The 10234-nt window shown below is 44.4% G+C and overlaps 1 long non-coding RNA gene across 1 annotated transcript; it reads left to right on the top strand.

Annotated features, from left to right (window-relative positions):
• Positions 1-3940: 3940 nt before the first annotated feature.
• On the top strand, positions 3941-7932 carry LOC115277527. Its single transcript, XR_003902396.1, has 2 exons — positions 3941-4016; positions 7560-7932. It is a non-coding gene; the product is annotated as an uncharacterized LOC115277527 (long non-coding RNA).
• The last annotated feature ends 2302 nt before the right edge of the window (positions 7933-10234 follow it).

The following is a 10234-nucleotide window of genomic DNA, read 5'->3' as shown; positions in this document are numbered from 1 at the left end:
AAATGTCTCACAGGCGGGAGGCTTCAGCTTGACACAGGAGGCTTTGTTCTGCAGACAAGGAAGACATAGTTATCACACTAAACTGAACTGGGTTGGTAATCTTCACCAAGAAAGCCTGCATGGCCTTCCATCCTTTTCAGAACACGTTGAAGTATAAAAGGTAATACATATAATACATGTGAAGTTTATGCCACTGGATGGACCAATGAATATATTCATAATTAAATTAACAGAAACGGCATGTCTGTTCACTTTCACCTCCAACTAGAGGCAATTCTGTTCACTGCACAGACTCAAGAGTGAAGGCCTATGTACTCCAGGGAAAAGGTGAAGGAAACTGGAACTTCTTTTCCTGTTCTGAGATCTTGTGCTGAATGTCACTGAAAATGACTCAGTCTTATCCAGATACTGGCAACCATTCTTTGCCAAAGAGATTTTTTGCCAAAACAAGATGTGAACTGTATATCGGATCATTTGGACAGAATATGGAGCACACGGACACGCAGAGGACACACCGAGGGGTGTGGTTTCTGGGCGAGGCTGGGGGCACCAGCTGGCAGGAGGCCCAGCACTGGTGCTTTTCAGAAAAATCAAAACAAGATATGACCACCACCACCACCACCACCAATGTAACATGATTTTGAGCAAGAAAGTGTAGCAAGGAGCACGAAGGGAGATAGATGAAGTAATTATAGGAGCTGGGATGATGCTTGGAAAATTTAGATTGCTTCACTGCCAGCAAAGAGTGAATAAACACATCTCAATCATCTCAATTAGTCAGGCACTATTAATCTGAATTTGTGCTTCTGTTGAAGGTTAATAAATATTTAGTACAGGTCTACCTTGGAGATATTGTGGGTTCAGTTTTGGCTCACACTGATGCATCGAATGTGAATATGAATCCAAATGAAGTTTTTGTTTCCCAGTGCATATACAAGTTATGTTTACACTATACGGTGGTCTATTGAGTACAATATTAGTTCAGAAATTAATTCAAAAATACTGAGTGTGTAATACACTTAATACTTATTACTAAAATATGCTACCCATCATCTGAGATTTTAGAGAGTTGTAATCACTGATCACAGACTACCCTAACATATATAATAATAATAAAAAGTGTGAAAAATCGCAAATGGAAATATTGAGACTCACCAAAGTGTGACACAGAGACAGGAGGTGGGTAAATGGACTTGCTCAATGCAGGGTCACAGGACCTTCAGTTTGTTTCTATAAGAATTGTTTTTAATGTTTATTTATTTTTGAAAAAGGTGGGGGGGAGAGAGACAGAGCATAAGCAGGAGAGAGGCAGAGAGAGAGGGAGACACAGAATCTGAAGGAGGCTCCAGGCTCTGAGCTGTCAGCACAGAGCCCAAAGCGGGGCTCAAACTCATGAACTATGAGATCATGAACTGAGTTGAAGGCAGACACTTAACCGACTGAGCCACCCAAAACTGTCAGTTTGTAAGAAACGTCACAGAGGCTGTGGGGGCCATCTGCATGCAGGCTGAGGCCTCCTGTGGCTGCCATCAAAGGAGGAAGACAGCTTTGTAGTGCTCTCTGAGGCTACCAGTTGTGGCTTGGGTCCTTTGACTGCCTGGTGACCTCATTCTCCATTTTCCTCACCTGCAAAGTGCCCTATTTGCTGCGTTTTAAAGGATGAAATAGTGGACAATGATAATGTATCTTGAAAGTGGTAAATAACTTGAGACCTAGTTAGGAATCGTCCTTAAAAAGACCTTATGAAGAAGGAGGGAAACTACGAATCCTGAAATAACAAGAAACCAAAGCTGGGGTTTGGATGAGAGAGAGGGACCTTAGGAGGATTTGGAGGCAGATTGCGCACCCCGAGATGTGCTTTTCACTGACCTGTTGGGATATGAGTAGTTATTAGGGTTCAGGCAGTGTGCTGCAAGGGTTAATGGCCTGGACAGACCCCAGAGCCCAGACTGCTCAGCTCATCAGCCATGTGGCCTTGGGTGGGACAGTGAGCCTTTCTTTGTGTCCATTTCCTTTTCTGTGAAATGATCACAACTACATCCATCTCAGAGAAGAAAGTGGATTCATTCACATAAAGTACTTAGAACAGAGGCTGGTACTTAATAAGTACTCAGGAGTTGGGCTCTATCACTATTATCTGGCACAGTAAGTAGTCCTGGCCTCACTGTCACTACTTGTGTGAGCTGAGGCGGATGACTTCACCTTCCTGTGATGAGATGATGTGATGGACTTCTAGGCCAGAGGGGTTCTCTGCACTGGCAGTCTGGCATTTTGAGCCAGATTACATTTTCAGTTGGTGGTGGTCCTGTGCGTTGTGGAATGTTTGGCCCCTACTGGCTCGATACAGAGGCTCAGTTGTCCTGGAGTAGGAGCAGAGTCCTAGGCTAGAGATCCCGATGATGAGTTTTGAGAAGTCTGTGAACCTCCTGAAATTTGTATGTGAACTTGTGCATGTGTGTGTATGATGCACATAAAGAAGCTCATGAATGCATTTTTCTTAGGAGAGATTCTTATCAGTGGACCAAGGCAATCTGTGACACCAAAGTCAAAGCCACTGGTCTGTAGCCCCTTCTAGCTCCCATGATATGCTAGTCTCTGCCCTGGGGCTGAGCAAGGGGCAGGGAGGTGATTTTTATATGAAAACAAGTTCCTCTGGCCACCATGGGAAGCTCACTGGTTTTTCCCTCTGAGCCTTTCTGATAACCCTTTACCTCCAACCCCCCTTTCTCCCTCCACAAAGCCTCTTCCTTCTCTCCCACGTCGATGACCACAGGGGCTTTTCCTCTTTTCCTGGAAAGTCTGTGTATACCCTCCAAACAGCCATCTGCTCCATGCCAGCTCTCCCTTCTGCCCCTCCGAGCTGGCTGCACATGGCCATGGGTGAGCGGGACGGAGGTAGGAAGAGTGTGATTGAGAAGACACAGGATGAGGGTGTCCTTGGTCCAATGCTGGCTTTGTTCATGCCCCTTCCTTGGTGGTGGTCTAGTCCTTACTGGTGGTCTAGGCAGAACCAGAGATGCCGACAGCTTCTCGTCCAAGGCCACACTGCTGGAGAGCTAATATTTATGTTGCTGCTGGGGTGGGGAATGAACCTGTTCTATTCCGTGGCCTCAGCCAGGCTCAGCCCTTGATCTTTTCATGGCATGTGATCAGACTGAATACTCAGAGTTTCCCATTAAAAACTTGGCTGTTTACCAAGGAAACCTGCTCCCTTCCAAATCGAATCTGCACCTTCATTTAGACTAGATTAGGAGTGGAGGAATGGGAAAGAAAGCCCAGGCACTCAGAAGTTTTCTGGTCACGTCCTAGTTTATATGAATGACTGTCAAGTAGGATGAGAAGAGTAACTTTATTCAAACACTATTGCCAGTGTAGGTCGTTCTCCAAGGAGTTGGAGCTCCAGAGGCTTGGTGCTGGAATGTTCCAGCAACCTGTTCCCACAATGAGAACATGGATGGAAAGCACCTACCATTGTGAAGGCTCTTACCCTCCCTTTTCCTCCCACTTCTGCCTTAAGGAATGGATTAGAAAGACTGATCCCTCCAGTGTGAGTCTGTACCTGAAGTATTTGCAAGGCATTAAGACTGAAGAAAGACAGATGTAGATTGGAAAGTTAGCTTGGGCGTCTGTTCAAGGCAGCTGGCACTGTGATTCTCTGCACCCCCACTTTTGCTTTAACAATCCAGGGCTTTTCTCTCTGTGATGCAATTGGGTCATGTGGGCATGAGGGCAATCTGGGTTTATAGAATGGGTGACTAAAGGTGTGATTGCTTCACAATTTAACCTTTAATAGTAGAAAAGGAGTCACTGAAAGGTTCTTAGAGGCAACTTCCTTACATGAACATTTAGAAGAGTGTGATTTTCATCTAACTGTTCCATTGTACTGGGTTCTTTACAGTGTGAAGAGTCAGACAGGCCACTTTGGCTTCCAACACCATCACCATCTTCAACCACCACTTATCAAATGCCCAAATGGAGCCTGGTTCTTCTTCCAGAAGTTTATGCCCATTTTAGAGGTAAAGAAATTGGATAAGCAGCAGAGTGTGGTAATAAAAAGTATATTTTGACCTCAGACTTAGGGAAGCTGGGGGTGGCATCATGTGATGTCTATGACCAGAAAGCAAAGCTTGTGTTCTCATGATTATGCCAGCCCGGAGATTAATACGATAGCCTTGAATGAGTAAGTCATATCTTTCTAATCTGGAATCAGAATGATACCATCTACTTCCTTGGTGGGATGAGAACATGGAGTGTCTGGGAATCCAACGCTTTGAAGATCCAAAGGGAGATTTGTAGAGTATGTCCTCTCTTGTCTTGTTCACAACTAGTCTAGACTTGACCTTACACCCAAGAATGAAGGAGATCCTACTTTATGTAACGAGCAGAATGTGAAGTCTAACTGAAAAAGTACATGGAATAGTAAGATTTGGGGTGAGTGAGACTTTGGTTTGGACAAGAGTAGTGCTTTTGAATTAAAGTGGTAGATCAGAGGCTTTGGGGGCTTTGCTTAGTTGACATTTTTGGAAAACCACCACAATAAAACTCTGGAGCCCTCATGAAATAGGAGCTAACTATGAATTAGTCAGGGTTTTCCAAAGAAATAGTACCAATGGGATGGGTCTATCTCTGCCCCTATTTCTGTACCTATCAATCTACAGGAGCGAGATTTATTTTAAGGAATTGCCTCATGTGGTTGTGGAGCCTGATGCATCCAAAATCTGCAGCCTAGGCCAGCAGACTGGTGATCCAGGGAAGGATTGCAGCTGGGGTCCAGAGGCAGTCTGCTGACAGAATTCCTTCTTGGTCCGTGGAGGTCAGCCCTTATTTTATTAAGGCCTCAATTGATTGGATGAAGCCCAGTCACATTATGGAGCGTAATTTTCTTTACACAAAGCCCACCAATTTAAATGTTAATCTTATTCAAAAACCACTTTCATAGAAACATCTAGAATAATGTTTGACTAACTGGGCATTATGGCCCAGCCAAGTTGGCACATAAGTCAATCACCACAAACTGAAAATGCAAGGCTGAAACTATTGGCATTCTATTGACTGTGTGAAGCTTGGAGGCATAGGAGTAGCCTCTGAGGGACTTCCAGGAAGCCTCTTGGTTACCCTTTCATGGAGTGGGAGGAGGAACACATTTCCTGGGACAGAGTTTAGTCTCCTGCCTCTTGCATGTCCTCTTGACTTGGGATAGGTAAGAGAAACCTGAATTTATGTAGTAAGTTGCCTGTAAAGTTTCTGTCTTTTTCCAGAACTTGAAAGGTACGGTCCTAATGAGGTTATTTGGCCATTTGGCATCAAAATATTTGGAACTGATTTTCACTGCCAATGCAACACTTGGCAACCATTGTACAATAATTTTATGCTTATGTCCAGCCTAACTGTGAACAATGTAGTCAGTGTTATGAATTCATGAATAGTAGCTCTGGTGCTATCACTGCCCAATGCCCAGTTCCCAAGCATGGGGAAAGGAGTCCTTCTTTGGAGCAGACATAGGGGAACATTCTTAGCAATTCTACTCTAGCCAAGGGTGGAAATATCATCAATTGAAGGCAATACCATATGAAGGAGGTTCTCATGACCTTATAGCTCCTGCAACTGGCTTGGAATGATGTCTCTCAGAGTTGCCTGAGAGCCATGGGGAGCCAGGCAGGCGATTTCATACTGGGCAGGTTCCTGGCTAATTATAAAGTCTCCAAGAAGGCTAAAAGCTGCATGTGAGAGACACTGAAGTAATGAACATCCTATCACTTTAAGAGCTAATCATGTAGCTGGGAGACCAGCATGTGGCCAATGGTGTCACCAAATTGTCACTTCAGTGAACACAGAGACTCAGCTTTTCAGCTAGGTCCTTCAGTCCTAAGTTTTCCAGGTAGCAGGAGGAAGAGACCCTTTCCCACCAACTCTTTGGCTGAAGCACACCAAACAGGCTTGGTTGGGCCACTAGGAAGTTCTTCTTCAAGGCTGGCATGGGAGGCGACCTGCCTCCTGCTTTGATGGGCAATTCCATTAGATGAGGCCCTTCTAGAACAGGGCTGTATTTCAAGAGTGACTGGTGCCTTGAGGACCAGGGGATGGTTGTAACAACAGCGGGTTATGTGGAGTCAGAGGGTAGACTGCACGCCCCTCTTGCTCACCTCCCATTGCTTTCTGTCTCAAGCCAGCATTTGCAATCCTGGAGTGTGATACTCCAAAGGTTGTTTTTTCATACAGAGCACTAGGGAAACAATTCTGCTTCTTACACAGCCCACCAGAGCCAAGGACTCACACATGCTTTATAAATAGATGCACATTTGCAATTAGCTAATTTCCTGATGATGACCGTTGCTCAGGCAGATTGGCTAAAAATATCTGCAAAAGAAAAGAAAAGGATTAGATACTCTTGATCATGAATAAGACAAGACTCTGCACTTGGCCCAGAGGAGGACACAGGCCTTCTGGTTGGTTGTGCTTGATTACAAGAAAATTCTAAATTGGCCATCAAATAAAATTGCTCTTTTGTTCTTGGGAAATAGCTGAGGTTAAAGAACTTATTCAGGTCTTTCTGGACTTGTTCTGTTTGGATTTGATTTTCTGATTCTGTTCAGTTCAGTGAATTGAATTATTGGATACCTGCTATTTGGAGAAGATAAAAGTAAAGAAAAAAGAACATGTTCTTTTTCCTTATGGAGTTGATAGAATTGTAAGAGGTACACTGGAGACAGAGTCAACAGCATCAAAAGTGCCAGTTTGGATAATGCAGGCACCTGGAGTTCACTGGAAGTTAAAAACAGAGAAAGAAAGAGAAGCTTGGAGCTGGGGGGCTGTTTTATCAAAGAGATGACTTTTGAGCTGGTCATTGAGAAACATGCAGGGCCTAGATGGGAGAAGGGCATGGGTAAGACACCCTGGGCTTAGCACATAGTGCAAGCCCAAGTGTGGAGGGCAGGTGAGCCAGGCCCGAGTGGGCAACAGCCAGGAGAGGCTCTGAACCAGGCCAGCATATGTTGAGATGCACCAAGGACTTTCTGGAGAGACAGCAAAACTGAATGTTAAAAGTGGCATTTATACATGAGTCCATGATGATATAAATAAATGATCTAATATCAAACACATGCAGGAGAAGAGATGAATCTTCTTTCCAGAAGAAGTCCACACAATATATGTTGATCCTCCCACCTCTGAGGGCAGGGGGACCTTAACCTATTCCTGTCCCTACCCCATGTGTGGGTCAGATTTAGGGATTTGTTTCCAAAGACAGAGCTCATAAAGGGGGAAATAGTAGGTTCACAATGGGAAATCTGGCAAATACCACCTTAACCAAGTGACCAAAGTTGACATCACTGGCAATGTTGATGTCATGTCCCTTATATTAGTCAGGGATTTTCAGAGAAAGAGAGAAATAGAAATAGAAATAGAAATAGAAATAGAAATAGAAATAGAAATAGAAATAGAAATAGAAATAGAAATAGAAATAGAAATATATATGAGGGAGGAAGACGTATTATAGGAAGGAGATTTTTGTCATCTCACACAGTTGTAGATGCTGAGAATTCCATGATTTACCATTGCAGGTTTGAGAACCAGGAAACCAATGGTGTAATTCAGCCTGAGTTCAAAGTCCTAATAATCAGGGTCTGATAGTGTGAGTTCCAGTCTGACTCCAAAAGATGGAGGACCAGGAGAAGATGGATGTCCTAACTCGAGACGCAAACATGCCCTTCCTCTGCCTTGTTGTTCTATCTGGTCCCTCTACAGATCGGATGAGGTGCACCTACATTGAAGAGCATCATTTACTCAATCTACTTTTCAAATGCTAATCTCTCCCAGAAACACTCACGGACACATCCAGAAATAATGCTTTACCAGCTCTCAGGGCAACCCTTGACTCAGTCAGATTGACACATAAAATTAAACATCACACCTGATATGATATGATGAGAAAGACACTTCATTTCCATGGTGTTTTTTTCAAAAAGCCTGCAACCCCAGTCTAATTTTGGGAGAGCATCCGATAATCTCACACTGAAGGATATTCTGTTAAAAACCCTACCAGAACTCCTCAAGACCATCAGCATCATGAAAAAGAAGGAGAGTCTGAGAAACTATCAAAGACCAGAGGACCCGAAGGAGACACGACAGCCAGTGCAGTGTGGGACCCTGGATTGGTCCTGGAGCGCAGAAGAAAGAACATTAATGGAAAAACTGGTGGACCCCAATCAAAATTTGAAGTTTAGTTAATAGTGATATGCCAGTGTTGGTTTCTTAGTTTCGACAAATGTATTGGTGGAAGAGGATAATATTAGGGAAACCAAAACAGGGCAAGCAGGGTGCAGGAACTCTGTACTATCTTTGCAACTCTTCCGTAAATCTAACACAGTACTGGAACAGAAAGTTGATTAAGAAAAAGAAGGCATTTTCCTTAAAGCTAAGGTTTTAGAACTTTCTAGGTTTGCAGGCCTTTTCCCAGCCATGTGGTGACAGGATCTTCATGTTTGTAGCATCCATAGATCGAGCAAATGCCTAGAGGCAGAAAGTTACTCATGTATCAGCCCAGAGCCCACACGCTGTGGTCAAATCCTGCCTCTGCCACCTCCTGGCTGTGTGGCCCTGGGCAAGCTACTTAGACTCTCTGTGTCTCAGTTTCCTCATAAGTAAAATGGGGATAAGTATCATAATCGTTTTCTCCCAGGCTATTGTGGAGATTAAATGAGTCAATATATGTAAAATGCTTAAGGGGCTGGCAAAGACTAAATGCTACGTAAATATTATTGTCATCAAAACATCACTTATGTTTTTTAACAGTATGACAGGGTGACATCCTGGGCAGGGGATGGTGACATCTGGGGCAGGTGTCAGGTAATCCAGGACTTAGAGAGCATGGGTCTCAGTGGAGAGGAGGGTGCCGCCGGCCTGCACCCATAGTGGCCTTCAAAGCACTAACTGTATTCTTGGCAAATGAGGCCCTAAGGAGTCTCCATTATACACACAGAGAAAGGAAGACCAGGACTCCAGGACCAAGATTTTTTTTTAAATTTCATTTTATTTATTTTGAGAGAGAGATAGAGAGCAAGCAGGGAAGGGACAGAGCGGGGAGGGGAGGGAAGCCAAGGAAGCTCCACACTGTCAACATAGAGCTGGACACGGGGCTCAAACTCACGAACTGCAAGATCATGACCTGAGCCGAAATCAAGAATCGGATGCTTAACAGACTGAGCCACCCAGACGCCCCAAGATTTTTTTTTACCCAAAGGGATAACATAGCCACATGAGTCAAATTTTATCTCACCATGAAACGAGCCAAGATCTGCCAAGAACCTCTTTAAAAATATTTCAGCTTTGCACATATGGAAACACATTTTCCATGCCCACCCCCAATTTGCCTCTCCAAGTCTGCGTCGAAGACCTAAACACCTCTCCCTCTTTCTGGGAAGTATGATCTGTCAGAGAGAGTATGTGCCCTTAGGCAAGTTACCCAACTTCTCTGTGCCTCCATTCCCTTTTGTAAATTCAGGCTAAAATAGTACCTTCCTCACAGCATGTTTTGGATGATGAACTGTGATAAAAACTGAAGAGACCTTAGTAGGCTGCCTGGCATAATAAACTTGGACTAGAACTGTTGTGACCAAGAGTGTTGAGTGCTACAAAGAATTCGAGGAGAAAGAACAGTGAGAGGTGGCTATGGGATTTGTTTATTCAGGAAACAGTTTTGAAGGCTGGTAATGGGGTGAGAACAGGAAACTGGACAGTGGGAGATGGGCAGTGAGGGAACACACCTAGTTCCTCCCTGCCTCGGAGTCTTCATTCACACCATGTGCCCCTACAAATTCTCAATTAATCCTCCTTTGAAGTTTGAGTGTCTTCATTAATTCATCCTCACACAGGATGTTTTGGTTTTCTTGTTGATACTCTAAGTCCTTGGTTCAGCAAAACAAGGATTCTCCCAGTTGCTTCCCCAGTTAGAGATGCCAGGGGCAGCAGCAGGTCTGCTGGAGGGACCTTGAGGGTCAGAAGCTCCTCCTCTGCTTCTCTTCCTGCCCCCATGGTTGTCCCAGGGGGAAACCAGCAGGGGCCTCTTGCCCAGCCCCAAGAGCGATTCGGAAGATGTCACCTCTTCTCTTGGTTCCTTTTGGTTTGTTTGCAACCCTGAGCCTGTCCAGGAAGGCAAAATGATCCAGAGGAGGCAGCAGAAAACAACAGGTGTTTGGCTGAGGGAAGAGGAAAAAAAGAGCAAGACCAGGCTGCTGTC

Source organism: Suricata suricatta, chromosome 14 (genome assembly GCF_006229205.1).
Source record: "Suricata suricatta isolate VVHF042 chromosome 14, meerkat_22Aug2017_6uvM2_HiC, whole genome shotgun sequence".
NCBI lineage: Eukaryota > Metazoa > Chordata > Mammalia > Carnivora > Herpestidae > Suricata > Suricata suricatta.
This window is presented reverse-complemented; position numbering and strand designations above follow the sequence as displayed.